The sequence below is a fragment of the Halichoerus grypus genome, chromosome 15 (genome assembly GCF_964656455.1).
Source record: "Halichoerus grypus chromosome 15, mHalGry1.hap1.1, whole genome shotgun sequence".
Taxonomy (NCBI): Eukaryota; Metazoa; Chordata; class Mammalia; order Carnivora; family Phocidae; genus Halichoerus; species Halichoerus grypus.
This window is the reverse complement of record NC_135726.1, coordinates 58910108-58928460: the sequence shown is the minus strand read 5'-3', so window position 1 is coordinate 58928460 and position 18353 is coordinate 58910108. Positions and strand designations below refer to the sequence as shown.

The window sequence follows — 18353 nt, the reverse complement described above, 5'->3', positions numbered from 1 at the left end:
GGTTTCGCCATCGTTTGCTTTGCCCGCTACAATCGCTCTACGAACAGGCTGCACCTCAGGGCTCATCAGCGCTTCAGGCTATGCCTCTCGCTCCTTAAATTTCCAGAAACTCAAAGACAGTGCAGATTGGCATTCTTTGCCACCGTGCGTTCCAAAACGAGGACTGTGATCCACTAGCGGATCCTAAGTTTGGTAGGATGTGACCAGCATTCTTTGAATGAAGTACAGATTTTTAAAAATGAGATCATGGTGTTATACACAAACAATGAGTCATGGATCAATACATCAAATACTCGTGAAGTACTGTATGGTGACTAACACAACATAATAAAATTTTTTTTTACAAAATGAGATCGTGGTTTATGATAAGAGTGAGGACTGTTTCACGACACTTCAGTTTCCGTTGTTGTGTGTGTGTGCACGCGAATATGCATTCTTATCCAGGAAGTAAACTGTATTTCTTCCTAGAGCTCATTGTCAAAAGAAATTTGAGAAATACCCCTATAAAAATGGCCTCTTATTTAAGAAGAAAGGCACACTAGGACCTCCTTTTGTTGGAGCTAGGTTTAAGGCTGGGAAACATTGCTTTAGAACATTGCAAAAGGTAACAAAACTCTGGCAGGTGCACAAAATCCCTGGCAGCTCATAATCGTATCGGTTTATATAAAGGACTCGGCAGTTTACCAGATTCCTGTCTGGGGAGTCCCTTTTCTGGACTGTGGAAAGCTCCTGCAGGAAGAGAAGAGCAATGCCATTGGTTCCTCGTCCTGCACCCGTGGACTTCTGATTTTCGTTTTAATACAATCATGTCTGACAGCTTTGGTCTCATTTTCACACAGTTTTGGGGAAACTCTCTTCCTTGTGCAATCTTTACCTCCTGGACCATTGCTACAGCCTCCCCATCAGCCTTCCCACCTCCCCTCTCCCCTCAACATCCACGGTATCCACACTCAGCAAAATCCACTTCCCTTCCTGTGAAATTCCTGTCATTTTCTTTGCCCTCCCAGGAAGGATGCAGATAAAGCAGGTATGCCCAGGGAGAAAGAGAGGGACTGATCTCATACACGCCAAGCACTTACACGGGACTTTGTACCGGGCAAAGTTGCAAGCACTTTACTAATGCACGGACTCGACACAACAGTCTTATAAACTAGGTGCTGCCATCCCCATGTAACCGTGAAGTAACAGCCCGTGTCCCCACAACTCACAGGGGGAGCATACCAGTCAGTGTCTGAACCTGGGCCAGAATGATTCACCCTGGCTTCCCAGGAGGGTGTCCACACTCTGTCAGGAGAGGGGGTCTCGCTTACACACAATGGCTACCAGTCATAACGCACTAAACACAGAGATACAGACAGGCACAGGGACAGAGACACACAGAGAAATCATTAAAATCCTGCTGAATGTTTGGGGGGATGGTTAGGCCACACAGAGGAATTTGACCCCTGGTCTCTGCAACAGTAAGAATGTTTTTAATCTGGTAAAGGGCTCTCAAATTCTTCAGCGAGGCCCACGAAATAAGCAAAGTTCACACAAAACCTCTCGATGACTCTCTGAGGGCAGGGACCTTCTCTGCCGCAGTCGTGTTTGAACCCAATACCTTGCACATGGCGGTGAGTTCTCTACGTGAGGACACCGTCTCTGGGTTATTCCTCCTGCAATACGATTCCCAGACAATGGCTGTTAATGTCCCTCCGAAGCCCTCCCACTCCCCCTTCCCCGGCCATGTCAGGGATGATCGGAGCAGAGGGGGCAGAATGACGACTGCCTCCGTTAATGACCCAGAGCCTCCTTCCATGCAGCCCCAGATCACCTAGGATGCTCACCCCTGCACAGGAAAGGAACTTCTGCCTTGAAGAAACTCCCCTGAGAGGTTTCATGCAAACAGCACTAACGCTGGGATGCTTGCTATAGGAGACTGAGCTCAGAGCTGAGCTGCCCTACCAAATACAGGGGTGAGAGCAGCCCCGAGCGAGGGCTCAAGGAAGCTGTGCAACCTTGGGCGAGTGGCTTAGCTGGGATGAGGTCTCCACTCCCTCTTCTACAAAGTGGGGAGGGGGGTAACAAAACCTATGGCTCAGGGCTGGTGGGAGGAGAAAGGCCTGGTAAAGAGTAGACACCCCTAAATGTTTCAGGGAGCTGACTTTAAAGCCAGCCAGATGGAGACTCAAACCTGAGCTCTGCCATTCATACTGCTGTGTGCGTTCCAAAACCTCCCTGAGCCTCTGTTTCCTTGCCTGCAAACTGATCGCGTCTACCCAATAAGACTGCTGTGAGAATTCACTGAGATCATACACGACAGTCAGGACACAGTGAGCATTCAATAACTGAGAGCAGTGATCATCTGCCTCGTCACCACGATTATCACCATCCTCTTCACCACCAACTGTCATCACCATCATCACCACCATCAACATCAACATCATCATCAAAGAATGATGGTCACAGGGAACCCCAGCCCTCTCTTCCCCTTGCAGCCTGGAGCCCTTCCTTTCACAGAGGACCCACTTACCTTCTGCTTCTTGGTCTGCCTGGAACTGAGCACAAAGCTCTGACTCTCCCCGTTGATCCAGGAGCTCCCAGGGCTGCCTGGGATTGCAGGAACCAGAGATTTCAGTCTTTGGCTCTGGCCACACGATGAGAGCCCTGAGGACTTAACCCACAGAGAATTCTGCTCATTACCAAATTGGCACCTGTGTGCTCCAGGTAAAGGCAGAGGGAACTGGGGAGTGAGGAGTCTCTGCTTCTCTGAAGGCTGTAGTTCCCGCTACATTCCCTCCTCCTGGGCTTCTCCATCCCATGTTCCTTCTGACCTCCTGCTTCCAGAATGTTCCAGAGGGGCTGGATACTGTCTGCTCCTACCACCCATGTATGCTCTTCATCTTAGCATCCAAGGCCCCCTGAAATCTGCCCCTGCCCACCTCCCCATCTTCATGTCTTACCATGTCCTCGCCACATGTCCCCCACAGCCCCATAATTCTTGGTTATGTCAGGGGACCCAAGATAAGCTCTGTGCTTCTGATTTGTGCTTTTTCCTGTATGGCCATCCTTCAATCACGGAAGTAAAAATAGCCATTTGAAGGGACTTATTTTAGGAAATGGAAATAGTGGGGCACCTGGGTGGCTCAGACGGTTAAGCGTCTGCCTTTGGCTCAGGTCATGATCCCAGGGTTCTGGGATCGAGCCCCACACTAGGCTCCCTGCTGAGCAGGGAGCCTGCCCCTCCCTCTCCCTCTGCCTGCTGCTTCCCCTGCTTGTACTCTCTCTCTCTCTCTGTCAAAAATAAATAAAATCTTAAAAAAAAAAAAAAAAAGGAAATGGAAATAGTAACCTTTGTGTGTTTGGGTGAAGGGTTTGAGCCCTGCGACCCACAGTTTCCCCTTCTGGAATCAGGGTGTAAAAATAGCGCCTGCCTCCCAGTGTTGCAGCCGCATGTGATGACCGAGGATCAACACAAATCCTGCTTCCAAGGGACTAGCACAGCACCTGGCTCTTCCTGTGCCTGCAATAGACAGACGTTCTCTGGTCCTAGTACCACTGCATGTCTAACCACCTCGCCGCATCCGCAGGGCCCGCGTTAGTTCACGTCTCATTGTGTGCGCTTGGTATGTGTTTGCAGAGGGAGGGAGGGAGCAGATGACTGTTGCCATTTGTTGAATCCTCACTTTTACCAGCTGTGAGTCAGCTTCGTAAGTCACAAGACGGCATTGAACACGGGATAGAGCAGAGAATATCAGCATCTCGGGACACAAGGATGAGCAAGTTTCAGATGTATCTGTGGCCATGTCCCTTTCTACTTCCATCTCTATTTCTACAGACACATCTGTGGAATCACCATTGGTGTATCTGTCTCTCTCTATCTCCGTGTCTACATTAACTTTAGATTCCACAGATAAGTGAGATCCTACAGCGTGCGTCTTTGTTTGGATTCTCTGATTTATCACAAAGCCCTCTGGGTCCACCCATGTTGTCGTAAATGGCTCTGGGACCTGATTGACTGCACGTGACCATCACACATCTCTTACTGGCTGTATGTTACCCAACTTGTTTGTACTCCCGCTTTGTCAGGTTAAGTGTGTAAAGTAAGGATCACAGTACTATCTACCTGATAAGCATATTCTGTAGCTTGAGTTACAACGTGTAAAGTCCTTATAAACAAACTCTATATAAAGTGTTATCTATTGTACCTGGGTGACAATGAATGTTTTACACTTGACTGGAATCCAAAAACAAACGAACAAACAAAACCCAAGAAACAAAACATGAAAGTCCATGCCTGACATACCTTATTTACTCCCTCTTGGCAATGATTGTATTGGGTCAAGCCTTTGCCCTGTGTCAGAGGTTGGCAAGCTATGGCTCTTTGCCCATTACCTATGGCCCTCAAGCAAAAAGGAAGGGGGGGAGAGAGAGAAAGAAAGAAAGAAAGAAAGAGAAAGAAAGAAAGAAAGAAAAGAAAGAAAGAAAAGGAAGGAAGGAAGGAAGGAAGGAAGGGAGGAAAGGAGGAAGGTTTTTACATTATTAAGTAAATGGTTGGAAAGAATATCAAAAGAAGAATAATATTTTGTGACACATGAGCATTATATACAATTCAAATCTCAGTAAAAGATTTGGGGGGCAGTCTGTCCCTCATTCATGTATTATCTGTGGCTGCCTTTGGGCTACGTTGGCAGAGCTGAGCAGTTACAACAGAGAGCATGGAGCTGGCGAAGCTGAAAATATTTACTATCCGGCCCTTTATAGAAAATGTGGTAGGACCTCTGACCCATGCACGGAAATTGGTAGAGACAGAATGCACCAAAAGGTGCACAGAAGGTCAGAGAGAGGGAGTGAGGTGTGCAAGATCCCAGAGCTAAGTGTCCCCAGCTCTGTTTCCAACCCCTCCGGGTCAGCCGAGCGCAGTGCCCAACCCCCCAGAGCCGGGCGAGGGCGTAGCGGGCTGCAGCTTGGACCTCGCGGTTTTGAAGGCTGTCGATGAGTGGGTTCAGGACCAAAGTGAGGATGCCATAGCTTGTGGTGCTGGGCAGGGAGGTGCTGGAGCCAGGGGCGGGGCACAGGGACGTGGTGGTCACCGCGCCGTATGAAAGAGCCGCCACGGCCAGGTGGAAGCTGCAGGTGGGCAGTGCCGTGAGGCGGCTCTTAGCAGAAGGCAGCTAGCCCACGGCCACCAGAACGAAGGTGTGGGGCGCGAGGATGAAGGCCAAAGGCACCGAGAGAATGGGTGTGCCCAAGCTGAAGACCGCGATTAGCTGCAGAGTTTTCGTGCACCTGATTTTCTCTCTTCTCCCTTGTCTTTCCCTCTGTCCCGACCACTCCTGGCTCCCCAGAGTTCTCCTCTCCCCTCTCCCTGCCTCCAGCAGTCTTTCTCCACCTCCCCTCTGCTGGATTCTTTCCCTTGTGGGCCTGCTCTTCTCTCCCCTCGTCTTTCACCAACCTTCCCCCCTTCTCCTCCTCAGTTCAGTGCTGGTGTCCGGGGCAGTGGGAAGCGGAGGCAGCCCTCTGGCCTCTGTCCTGGAATGGGCAAGCATGGGGCGGGCCCAGAACAGATGAGAAGTCTGACCTCCCCGAGGGAAGACCACTCCCAGGAAGTCTCTGCAGGGCACCCAGCCTCCAACAGTCCCGGGAATCTTGCTGGCCTTGCTCCCAGCTGACCACATCCCAGGGCTGACCCCAGAGCCTGGCATTGAAGAGGTGCCCAGATGTATGTGTTGGAAGAATGGAGGATCGTGGCTGAGGATGGAGGTCTCTGCAGTTGATTGCCCCATCATAGAGTAAGGACGTGGACTCTGTGCCTCAGTTTCCTCAGTTGTACGATGCAGACAATTACTATACCGAACCCACAAACGATTTGAAGAACGTATGAGCAGTGTATAACAGCACTGTACTCGCAGATCATTGTTTCGATGGAGAATGAGTTCCCATCCCTACCGGGGACGGGTCTGTTGGGCTGTCTCTAGTGTGAAAGTTGAAATTGCTGAGTGAGGACCAATGAGACATTTCGAGTCTCTACGGAAGTGTGGGCAGATCTGCTGAAAATAATGTAGAAGCCGGCTGGAGGTGCTTGCTACAACTTTGTAGAAAGAGAAGAATTATGGGGCATCTGGCTGGCTCAGTGGGCCAAGCCCCACGCTGGTGTACAGATTACTTAAAAATAAAATCTTTTTAAAAAGAGAAAGAGAAGAATTATATAAAGTCGATGTGCATGTCTGTAGTCACGTGTGCTTTTCTCTTTACTCAACAAATATATCTCGTGTGTACACGTCATGGGCTGGATTTGGGGTTAGGTGCTGGAGACACAATGATGAGCCAAATCCCTATACTTCCTTTCATTTAGAGTTACTTCGTTTATTTTAAACATGGCCTAGATTTTCAGATCTACCTGTACGTCAAAATTCCTGATAAGCTGTTTCTTCAAAATGCTAAAATACCAGCTTTATTTTCTTTTCAAACTAACATTGGAAGATACGATCTCAAAACAACATCTGACAGTTTTCAACCTGTGAATGCCAGATCTCTAATTAAAAAGTGCCCGACAGTCATTTAGTTTCTTACTAAATTGTACGTATATGACACAACGTCCATATCTTAAAAAAATTAAAAAGGCTTAATGATAAGTTTAATTCATTTATTTGAAGGAAGGATGCGGGTCAGAATCAACCTGATATAAATGATCAGAGAGTCACCAATCCCTCGCCCTGCCTCCAACTAAAAAAAAATTAAATGTTCACAAAGATATCAGGTACTACTTACTTAAAAGAAATCTTTACTGTTACCTTAAGATCATGATCACTGAGCCTTATGTTAATGGGAGAGGTAGGGGTATGTTTTAAAAAGCAATTTTTAAAAAATTTTAATGCCAGTATACTTAACACAGTGTTATATTAGTTTCAGGTGTACAATATAGTGATTAAAAAGCAAATTTGTTTAAAATTAATTACTGTAGAGATTTAGTAATACTGTATTTGGCAAGGTTAGAGAGAAAACCTCAAAAGATTAAAAAGGAGATTTTTGAAACCAATATTATACCACATGCTAACTAACTAGAATTTAAATAAAAACTTTTAAAAATGCATGTAAATAAAAGCATATCTTGAAAATGGAAAAATAAATAAATAAAAAGGAGATTTTAAAGATCTTCAAATGATTGTGATAAATGCATGTAGAGGTTTTGAAGTTAGAAATTTGTTGTTGTTTTTTTTAATAAAATGACAAGTTAATTGGCCCCTCATAGAGGGGCACCTGGGTGGCTCAGTTGGTTAAGCATCTGCCTTCGGCTGAGGTCATGATCCCGGGGTCCTGGGATTGAGCCCCATGTCCAGCTCTCTGCTCAGCAGGAAGCCTGCCTCTCCCACTACCTGATGCTCCCCCTGCTTGTGCTCTCTCTCTCTCTCCCTGTCAAGTAAATAAATAAAATCTAAAATAATAATAATAATAATAATAATACCTCATGGGGGAACCATTGACTATCTCTGTGAAGTTTAGTAAGCAAGAGTTGAAGAGATGAATATAAAATAGTTATTTGGACCAGCACCGATTCGCGAGGTCAGTCCATGAATATTGCAGGAAAGAACGAGAAACACAGGAGGACGACCTACGGTGTCCATAAAGTTATTGCACAGATACATTAGGAATTAAGGCTGTGTTTGGTAAGAGCTTATGCATAGCTCTTTAAGAGAGATCTTTTCTAGGACAAATACTGTGTTTTTAAATTACCACACTGAGCTGAGATCAACAGTCAGATTCTCAACTGACTGTGCCCCCCAGGCACCCCTTATTTGGAGTCTTTTAACGGGGCCAGATTGAGAAGCCAGACCCTCCGGCGGCAGCTCTTAACTTACTCGAGTGTGTACAGCCTAGTGTTGGGTGTTGGTGCTACTCAGCGTCACTCTCTGTGCTTCCGTGCTCCCCTCTGGCCACACGGGCCCAGGCTGGGGAGGACCGGAGGGTGGGGGCGGGGGGCGGGAAGCAGTCACCACCGGGTCCCAAGTATCCACGCAGATTTCCTACCGGGCATGACGGCAGTGCCAACCCAACGACCCTCCTCCACCCGGCCACCTGTCAGGGCTGTGTTTGCTGTGAGAAACCCTGTAACGAGAGTAAACCCTCCAAACCCAGCGTCCCTGCCCCGAAGCACAGCCCGCGCCGGGCAGCCATCCGCCACGAGCCCCTTGCTCGCCTCCCCGTGGGACTCGGAGCACGCGGAGAACAGAACAAACGAGCACAAAGTACACCTTCAGCCGTGAGTCCTGACGCTCTGTCCCCGACCCAGAAGCCCCATGTCTTTTCCAGCATCTATTTAACACACGAGGTGCTGAGGAGGTACAATCCCAGACGTCCGCAGTGCTGGGCAGAAAGACACGGCCCCGGCGGGACGGGACGGCCGTGCAGGGGTCACGGAGACAGCAGCCCCGCGCCTCTGCAGTGCGCCCACGGGGTGCAGCTTCCTGGAGGGGCTCCCGAGGCAGCAGAAGCGGCTAGACACACCTCTGGCTGGGGCTGGCCACCGGGTCCCGAACCAGCGGCGAGAGTCGGTCGACGTGGATCCATCCCTCCTCCCCTTCAGCCATCGAGAACGTCCGGGACAGTCTCTTTCGTGTCCGCATCTCACACACACTCATTCACACTCACACACACACACGGAGAATTGGCTCTTGCTTGACTTCCTCAGAGGAAATACTTCTTTAAAATAAGAGTCCGTGTGTGTGTGTGTGTGTGTGTGTGTGTGAGATACATCCTCCGTAGAACGGTGGCAAAGAAGTAACTCACACTTTACAGCCCAGAGTAGGCAATCCAGAATATCAATTTATTCCCCCCTCCTCGGCCCCACATCTTGGAAGTCAGCCTTTTTCCCCAAGAGCCTCCTGAAGGCGCCTTTCATGTCCTTGTTCCGCAGGCTGTAGATGAGGGGGTTCATCATGAGGGTGAGGACGCCGTAGGACATGGAGACGATCTTGTCTCGGTCACGGACGATCTTGTCCTGAGGCATCATGTACATGGAGATGGCCATGCCATAGAAGAGCGCCACCACCGTGAGGTGAGACCCACACGTGGAAAAGGCCTTGCCGTGGCCCTCTGTGGAGCGCATCCGCAGCATGGCCACCAGGATCCTTCCATAGGAGGCCACGATGAAGGCAAAGGGAACCAGCAGAGCCAGGGCACTGGTGCCCACCATGAGCAGCTCATAAAACTGCAGGTCAGAGCAGGTCAGCTTGAGCAGGGCCAGGAGCTCGCACAAGAAGTGAATGATGATCTGGCGGCCGCAGAACTCCAAGGGCATGGTCAGCAGGGACCACGGTCAGCAGGAACGCCGCTGTCCACGAGGTCCCGGCCAACAGGCTGCAAAGCCAGGGCCCCATACACACGGAGTGGCGCAGGGGGTCCACGATGGCCACACAGCGATCATAGGCCATGGCGGCCAGCAGGAGACACTCCACGACACCCAGATAGAGCCCACGGCCATCTGGGCCAAGCACTGTCCTAGCAAGATGGCAGGAACGGTCACCAAGCAGTTGATGAGGATCTGGGGCACGCTGGATGTGGTGTAGCCCACGTCCAGGAAGGACACGTTGCTGAGGAAGAAGTACATGGGCATGTGGAGCCGGGGATCACAGCAGATCAGGAGCAGGATGAGGCAGTTCCCGAAAAGGGTGATGACGTAGGACAGGAGGAGCAAGCAGAAGAAGACGGTCTGAGCCCACAGGTACTGGGAGAGCCCGAGCAGGACGAAGTAGATCTCCCCTGTGCTGTTCTGGCCGTCCATGCCCCTTCCGAAACTCCGGCTGGGTGGGAAAATGTGGATAGTCTTGAGAGGTTGTTCAGAAACCGGCAGCTTTTTATAAATACAGTTGGGCTCTTTCAAGTCACCAACATTCACGTGATGACCCCTTTACCCCTGCATTGCTGTGGCCCTTGCTGAAGAATGTTTGCTTAATACATTCCACCGTGCAGAAGCACTCACAGACCCATCCAATTATACAGCCATTGATTGGTGGATTGGTGGATTTGTAGACTGGTGGATCGTGGAAGAGATTGGATCGTTCCTTCACTGATTCTTTTACATATTGGCTAGTGGGCTCTTTCATTCATTCATTCATTACTGAGTCATTGACTCATGAATCCACTTATATGGATGGATTCACTCATTGTTTTTTCAATGCATTTATTCATTCATTCAACAAGCACCTCTGAGCAGCTTCTACCCAGTCCAGACTTGATCCCAGGCAATGAAATTACAGTGGGGGACGAAAAAACAACAAAAAAAACCAAGCCCTGAGCTCCCAGGAGTTGATAGACTAAAGAAAAATTTGAAAAGTAACACTAGTGCGCTCAGTGCTAGGACCTTGCTCTGTTCCCACCACACTCCCTTCCCCGAAAAACTGTATCTGCATGTGTCCTTTTCCAAGTTCTGCAACTCTAGTTGTTTATCCTGCCAACGGATCACATGTGCAAACTGAGATCAATGGGATTATTTTCAAACAGATTTTTAACATTTTTAAAAATTTTATTTATTCATTTACTTAAGTCATCTCTACACCTAATGTGGGGCTTGAACTCACCACCCTGAGATCAAGAGTCATATGCTCTTCCAACTGAGCTAGGCAGGCGCCCCTTAAATTCATGTTTAAAAACATAAATGCCAAGTTGTATTCCAGATGATGGAAAACTATCACAACGTCTAGAAATACGGGACTGGGTAAAGAAATTGTGGCCCATCCATGGCAAGAACACTGTGCAGAAGTGAAACTAATAAGGAAACTATGTATACTGATATCTATCTATCTATCTATCTAATAGATATCTAAATAGATAGATAGATAGATAGATAATAGATAGATAGATAGATAGACAGATTTCTAATATATTGTTAAACTAAAAATGTGGAAGTGAGTTTGGTGGAGGCAGGAATTATGTGCGAACACTTGGGTACACGTCAGCGAAGGAGAGAACAGTAGATACCATTTTTTTTTTAATGGGGAAGAAAATACGTTGTATACCTTTATCTCCTCCTTTGACCAGACACCCAAATTGAACTGTCATTTGAAGGCGATGAGAGAGGACATGTCTGAAACTAGGACAAAGGAGCAGTTAGGAACACTATAGTACCCGCCTAGCTCTTGTAGGAATTTGAGTTTCTGACATGAGGGGAAGGGACCCTGTCCTAATGAGGGGATAAAAATGCTTCCTAAGGAAATGACGGGAGAGCGCTGGGAGGAAAAGGGACCTGATTAGCATGGCCAGGAGGCAGAGGGAATAGGACAGATGGATGGGAAGATGGACGGATGGGTGGGTGGACGGAGGGACAGATGGGTGGGTGGGTAGATGGAAGGGTGGAAGGAAGGAAAGACAGATGGAAGGATGGATGGACAGATGAAGCTGTATCAGGTTAAGCATCCTCTTCCCACGCTTCTCCCATACCCAGCCACACACTTGGTTCCAGCAGAGTCTAATCCGGGAACTTCACCCCTTCCTTCCATGAAGAGGCCACACACAAACAGGAATCAGGCTGCTCTCACACTTTGGGGAGAACAAGAAGATCATTCCAAGGAGCCTGTGTACAACATCTTGATCCCCAGCACGTTCCCAAGCAGGATCCCTGAGAATAAGAACGTCTGATCGCCCTCTGTCTGTATCTTTTTCTTCAGTCTCCCACAGAGTTTCCGGAAAGCCCGGTGGGGACGGGTGGAGCCGAGGCAGGAGGAGAACTGAAAAAGCAGAGAGAGGTGAGTAATTTAAGTAATCTCTGCACCCAACTACACCCCTGTGGTCTCTGGAGGCTCCTGGGCACCACCTGGGGATGCTTGTTAGCAAAGCTTAGACTAGGATATTGGAAAAACAATCCTTACGGATCTCTCAGAGCCATCAGAGGAAAAGTTTGGCTGAGGGGATCGCTCCCTCCCTCCAGAATCTGGGCCGCAGATGGAGACTCAGGGTCTGGGTGTGCGGAGGTCGTCCCAGCCACACCGTGGATTGGCTCTGGGGCCTCCCTGAGAGTCACGTTCCCCGGGTGTGAAGTGGACAGAGGAATCCCAGCTGTTGTGGCCCAGGAAGGGGCTCACAGATGGGAAGGGAGAGCCAGACCCCTGTGCTCTCCTGTGGGACACCTGCAATTTCACGGCGTACGCACCTCAGACAAGGCTGCTCTGCGACCACCAAGCAATGAGGCAGAAACAAGACGACCCCGTAATCGTGCATGAACACAGACAAAAATGAGCCTTGGCCAAACAAAGACAAGGCCTCTCTAACTTGTAGGGTGACCCACCCATCCCAGCCTTCCCAAGACTGTCCAGATTTTACGACTGAAAGTCCTGCGTCCCACAAGTTTTCCAGTGCCAGGCAGACCAGGAGGGTTGTCAGGTCTGCTTCTGACCTTGAGACATATGACCTTGAGACAGCACATTGTTATCCTTTGGCCTTCAGTCCGTCCAAAGACAATGAGGGGTTTGGAGTCTGTCACTGATTTTCAAAGCCCCTTTCTATAGAAAGTAGTTTTTTTTGTTTGGTGTCTTGGCCCCAAAGAAACAACGGCAAAGCTTTCTCAAAAAAGACTGCATGATCTCTGGATGCCTGGGTGGCTCAGTCGGTTAAGCATCTGCCTTCGGCTCAGGTCATGATCCCAGGGTCCTGCGATCGAGTCCTCCATCAGGCTCCCTGCCCAGCGGGGAGCCTGCTTCTCCCTCTCCCTCTGCCCCTCCACCCTGCTCTTGCTCTCTCTCTGACAAATAAATATTTTAAAAATCTTAAAAAAAAAAAAAAAAAAAAAAAAGGTTGCATGATCTCACTTGCATGTGGGTCTGAAACAGTTGAATACTTAGAAGCAGAGAGTAGAACGGTGGTGGCCAGGGGTGGGTAATGGGGAGAAACTGGTCAGCAGGGACAAAGTTGCACTTATACAGGGTAAACAAGTCCGGAGATCTCTGGAACAGCGGGACTACACTTAATAATATGAATACCGGAAACTTGTAGAGAGAGCTTTCGGGCGCTTGCGTCACACACACAAAACAACAACTCTGTTGCTGGACTGTCCGAGTCATTTCACTATGTAAATGATTACACATCTAATCATCCCGCTGTGCACCTTAAATATATACATTTTTACTAACAATTAAATGAAAAGGAAGCATGAAAGAGGAACTACACAGATGGGAGCATGTTATAAATTCAAGTAATCAATAATTTTAGGTTTTCTTTTTGACTGATATTAGTTTATAAATTTTGTGCCGCCTCAGTCTACATCCCACGAGTGTGTGTGAGTGTGAGTGTGTGCATGCGTGTGTGAGAAACTAGACAAACCGAATCTGAAGTTTACGTGGGGATATAAAGGAACAATCCAAATGGAAAGCAAAGCTAATCTCAAAGCTACGGAAATGAGCAATAAGGAGATCTGATCAATGAACTCGCAAAGAGAGTGAAGAAACTGACCAACACATACACCTTTGTTTAACTTATAGGAAAAAAAGGACACTGCAGAAAAATGAAGAAAGAACAGTGTCTTCAATAAATGGCTCTAGTCCAATTCACGACTATTAGGAGGGAGAAAAATAATTTTTCTCAGTCTCACACTATTCCCTTTTTTTAATGTATGAAAGTTGTTTATTTATTTTTTTTTAAAGTAAACCAACTAAAATACTTTTCTTCCTGAAAACAAAAACATCCTCCTTGGAGAAAACCAGAATAACACAATCACAAAGCAGAAAGTAAAAATTACATTTACTTCGAATGTGCAGAGATCTCCCCTATTTGCAGTCCGGCATGTTTCCCTCAAGTCTTCTGTCTTTTTAGTTGAAGTATCGTTGACACACGATATATTGCTTTCAGCTGTACAACATAGTGATTCCACTATTCAACTTCTACACGTGGCTCGGGGTGTTCACCGCGGTAAGTGTAATTACTGTCTGGCAGCGTACGACGTTATTATATTATTAACTATATTCCCTGTGCTGTATTTTTAATCCTTGAGACTTATTTCTTTTATAACTGTACTCTTAATCCCCTTTATGTATTTCACTCACCCCCACCCACCTTTCCTCTGGCAACCACCAGTTTGTTCTCTGTTTAAGTGCGTTCGCTTTTTGTTTTCTTTTGTTTTTTTTAGATTCCACATATAAGCGAAATCACATGGTATTTGTCTTTCTCCTTCTGACTTACTTCACTTAGCATAATGCCCTCTAGGTCCATCCATGTTGTCACAAATGGCAAGAAATTCTTTTTTCATGGCAGAGGAATATTCCATTGTGTATATACACCACATCTTCTTTATTCATCTATCAATTGACCTCGCTTCCATATCTTGGCTACTGTAAATCATGCTGCAATAAACATAGGGGTGCATGCATCTTTTTGAATCAGCCTTTTCATTTTCTTCAGGTAAATAACCAGCAATGGAATTACCGGATCGTAGGGTAGCTCTATTTTTAATTTTTTGAGGAACCTCCATACTGTTTTCCAGAGGGGCTGCACCAGTTTGCATTCCCACCAACAGTGTAGGAGGGTTCCCCTTTCTCCGTATCTGTCGTTTCTTGTCCTTTTGATACAAACATTTTGACAGATGTGAGGTGACATCTCACTGTGGTCTCAAACTTAAGTTCCCTCTAAAGGAAAAAGTAAAGGTAAGGTAACAACAACAACAACAACAACAAAAACCAACTCTTGGAGGACAAGATGAGATCCATTCTCTGGGGTATGTGTAGACCTCTAACCCAGTGCAACTGATAAACTTGGCTACATTAATACTAAGTACTCTACCCAAAAAGGGGGAATGAAAGGTCAAAGTATCAGGCGCCTGGGTGGCTCAGTCAGTTAAGCGTCTTCCTTCGGCTCAGGTCGTGATCCCAGGGTCCTGGGATTGAGCCCCGCATCGAGCTCCCTGCTCTGCAAGGAGCCTGCTTCTCTCTCTCCCACTCCCCCTGCTTGTGTTCCCTCTCTCACTGTGTCTCTCTCTGTCAAATAAATTTTAAAAATCTTAAAAAAAAAAAAAAAGAAAGAAAGAAAAGTCAAGGTATGACATGGAAGTTATTAGCAACACATACATTTGAAGAAGAACTCATATCCTGAACACAGAAGTGCTCCTATAGAGCAAGGAGAGGAAAAAACTTGAGTAGAAAACATGGGGGAAGAAATTGAAACGAGTCAGAAAGGGAATATTGAACGGACATTCCATATATGAAAAAACCCACACATTTGCTAACACTCAGGAAAATGCAAGAGAAAACTTATGAGACATTACCACAAACCCCCGTATGCAGCAAACACCAGAACAGAGCTTCCAGCCACGGTTTGGGATGGAGGGCATCCGGCAGCGTTCATTCCCCACCGCGGGGCATGTAAATCGGTCACCCGCAGCAATGCATTTGGCAGGATCTACGTGTAACGAATCCGGATTCTATGACAAAGCCCTTCCACTCCTACGTGCATGTTTAGTGGTCACGCACGGACTCGAGCACCGTGACGCGCACCAGGTCTTACAGCAGCGCCAAACCTGAAGCCGCACAAATGTCCTTTAACGTGAGAACACGCGAAACATTCACCCCCCAAAAAAGCAGGAAACATGACCAAGTGATGCCCACACACAACACAATTAAATCTCACAAACGTGTTGAACAAAGTATCCAAGAACATCTAGTGTATGAATCCATGAATCAAAAGTCCAGAAATAGGGGCGCCTGGGTGGCTCAGTCAGTTAAGTGTTGGCCTTCAGCTCAGGTCATGACCTCAGGGTCCTGGGATCCTGCCCTGTCTCAACACTCCCCTCGGCCTCTCAGCGTGCCCTCTGCTCCCCTCACCCCTGCTTACACCCCACCCCCCCCACCCCTGCTCCCAGGAGCTCTCTCTTTCTCTCCAATAAATACAATCTTTTTTTTTTTTAAAGCTTTTTAAAAAACGAGCCTGTTTACTCTTCCGTGATTCGAGACTGCCATCTACTGACCACACGGGTACTTGATGAACTCCGAGGCACTCCCTCAAATTGGAGCAGAGAAAATAAAGGAGATACTTTTATAAGGAATGTGTTTACACTTGTGTGGGGTTTTGCTGTGGTTTATAGTAAGACTGCTTCCTCAGGGGCAATAACGGCGCACACGCCAGGGTTTGGGGACGGCGGCGCAGGCCCGGCGTGGGGACCCAGCTGCGTGAGTCGTGCAGGCTGGATCTCACACCCGCTCATCTCCCCTCCGCTGCCCCCCTGCGAAGTGCCACAGAGCTGAGCCAGGCAGCCCTGGCTGTGAGCGAGGGCCTCAGACGGTCTGCACTCGACAGATGGGAACGCTGGGCTCAGAGGGCAGGTCTCCCGCCTGCCTGGCCCGGAGCCCGTGTGTCCCACATCCGCACCCCATCCTGTCTCTGAACATCAGGGGACTGGGCATTCCAGGCCTGGCTTCTTTCTCTGCCCTCTGCTTGGGTCCTACTAAGGTAAAGATGGGCAGGGAAGGGGGCTTGAGACTGCAGTTTGGTTGATCATGGAGTCATCTCCAAATTCCCCTTCAACACCCACCACACACGCCATGGAGAGAGGCTTCCGGGCTCTGCCGGACTTGCACAAAATGGAAGTGATAATTGCACGAGTCACGAAGTTTCACACACAACAGGTAAACAGAACTGTAAATGACAGTCATTAAAAGTGTGTTACTTTCCCAAGAAGTGGGGCAGGCCTTGCCTGGAAGGGCCACGTGGGAAAGCACTGGGTGGGTCAGCAGGCGGAGCCTGGGCATGGGAGACGTGGGGCAGGAGTATTTACTGTGCTTTCGGGGGAGGTGAGGGCCGATGGATGTCGTCCCACCCAGGAGAGCCTGACAGAGCAGGGGGCGGATGTGGGCTCTGGATTGGCTGGTGTGCGTACAAACACACACTCTCAGCCTCTTGTTCACTATCTCTAGGCCCGGGCTGGCCCTGGGAGGGACCGTCCCCGGGTGAAAAAGGATCAGAAATACAGAAATATACATCTTCACGAAACTCCTCTATTCCTTATAGGTCTGGACATGGACAGTCACCCTCAGCAAGACCACTTCCCCCGACTTCCAGCTCATCGCAATACTCACATAGATGAATAAAAAAGCCACACACCAGCTCTCCTATTCTCAAACCTCTGACTCTCTAGTCACCATGCCATATGATTCCTTCTTCCCTGACAAAAGTAGCAAAACAAACAGAATTTTTTTTTTTTACAAGAAATTACTTACTGTTACTTTTGTTCTTTGGACTTTTACATTCCCCATTGACAACCCTGGCACCAGCAGAGAACCAGACCCTTAGCTCCGTTCTTTCTACCACATGCCAAGGGGCTCCCATTCCGGTGGTGGGAGAAGCAATGAACAAGTGTGGGCATCAAGGAAGTATCAGCACCGTGATGGAAATAAGGCAGGGGAGGTGTGTGGAGGGTCTCTGAGGATGGCAGTCGGGGCGGGGGGGCTTCCCTGAGGAGGTGACCTCTGAATGGAGAAAGGATGGAGCCCCATGAACACCCAGGTGAGGAGGGGTAGAAGGAACAGCAGGTGCAAAGGTCCTGGGGTTGGTTCTGTGGAGGCACAGAGAGAGGCCAGTGTGGCTGCAGCCTAGTGACCAAGGGGGAGATAAAATCAGTAAGACCATGATGATAGCAGGACCAAGCAGGCCAAGGGAAAATTTGGGTTTCATTCTGAGGGAACAGAGGGTCCCTGGGGCAGGGGTGGGTGTTTATTTGGGGGAGTGGAGTGACTTAACTGATTCACTCTTTGGTATTTCCCCCAGCTGCCCAGCAGAGATGGATGTGAATGGGACTGAAGGTGCTGGGGGGACAGGAGACAAGGGGAGAGGGTCTGCGGCTTTCCAGATGGGGGTGACACTGAAGCTGGAAGTCTCCATCCAAGGACATGGGCAGCCTCTAAGCCCTGCCTCACACATCTGTGCAGGGAGATTACGGACATAAAGAGAGCTCGGTCTGTGGGGTCTCAGGCAGCAGCGGCCCCCCTGTGAATCAGTGAGGAGAGGTATGCTGGGGAGCTCACCTCACAGCCTCCACCACCGGCCTCTGATGAAGAGTTAGGAATCCCTTATGTGAGCTCCGGGGGGCGGGGGGGTCTACCTCAACCCAAGAAATCACTGTGTATCTTCCTTTCCTCAGAGCCTGAATTCCATTTTCTGACTGAGTCGGGCTTTCCGCTGCAGGTCCCCATGACAACGGGCCCTCCCCCTCCCCCTTCCTGACACTCTGTCCTGATTTCCTGCAGGAGGCCAAGCTGCAGGCATGGCAACCGGTCGGCTGGCTGATTGCGGACGCGGCGGCATTGAGTCTCTGAATGAGTTAACACTCACAGAGCTGGACAAGACAAAGCCAGTGTTTCCACGAAGCACTGTTAAAGCATCAGCCAGAACTGAGGGCTGCT

The 18353-nt window shown here is 48.6% G+C and overlaps 1 long non-coding RNA gene and 1 pseudogene across 5 annotated transcripts in view; one reads left to right on the top strand and one right to left on the bottom strand.

The window, feature by feature from the left end:
• Positions 1-18353, top strand: part of LOC144380190 (uncharacterized) — a 54277-nt gene extending 35924 nt beyond the window's left edge. Inside the window, exons 2-6 of one of the 4 annotated variants that reach the window (XR_013444060.1) lie at positions 11643-11720; positions 13816-13875; positions 16963-17358; positions 17719-17957; positions 18198-18353. This is a non-coding gene — a long non-coding RNA (uncharacterized LOC144380190). Of the gene's footprint in view, positions 1-11642; positions 11721-13815; positions 13876-15865; positions 16001-16962; positions 17359-17718; positions 17958-18197 lie in introns of those variants that run through there. The other 3 variants (XR_013444059.1, XR_013444057.1, XR_013444058.1) reach the window with 3 other exon arrangements.
• On the bottom strand, positions 8469-17067 carry LOC118526215 (olfactory receptor 13H1-like; annotated as a pseudogene). Its single transcript, XR_013444047.1, has 3 exons — positions 17031-17067; positions 15224-15475; positions 8469-9779 (listed from the first exon to the last, which is right to left on the bottom strand). The product of XR_013444047.1 is annotated as an olfactory receptor 13H1-like (transcript).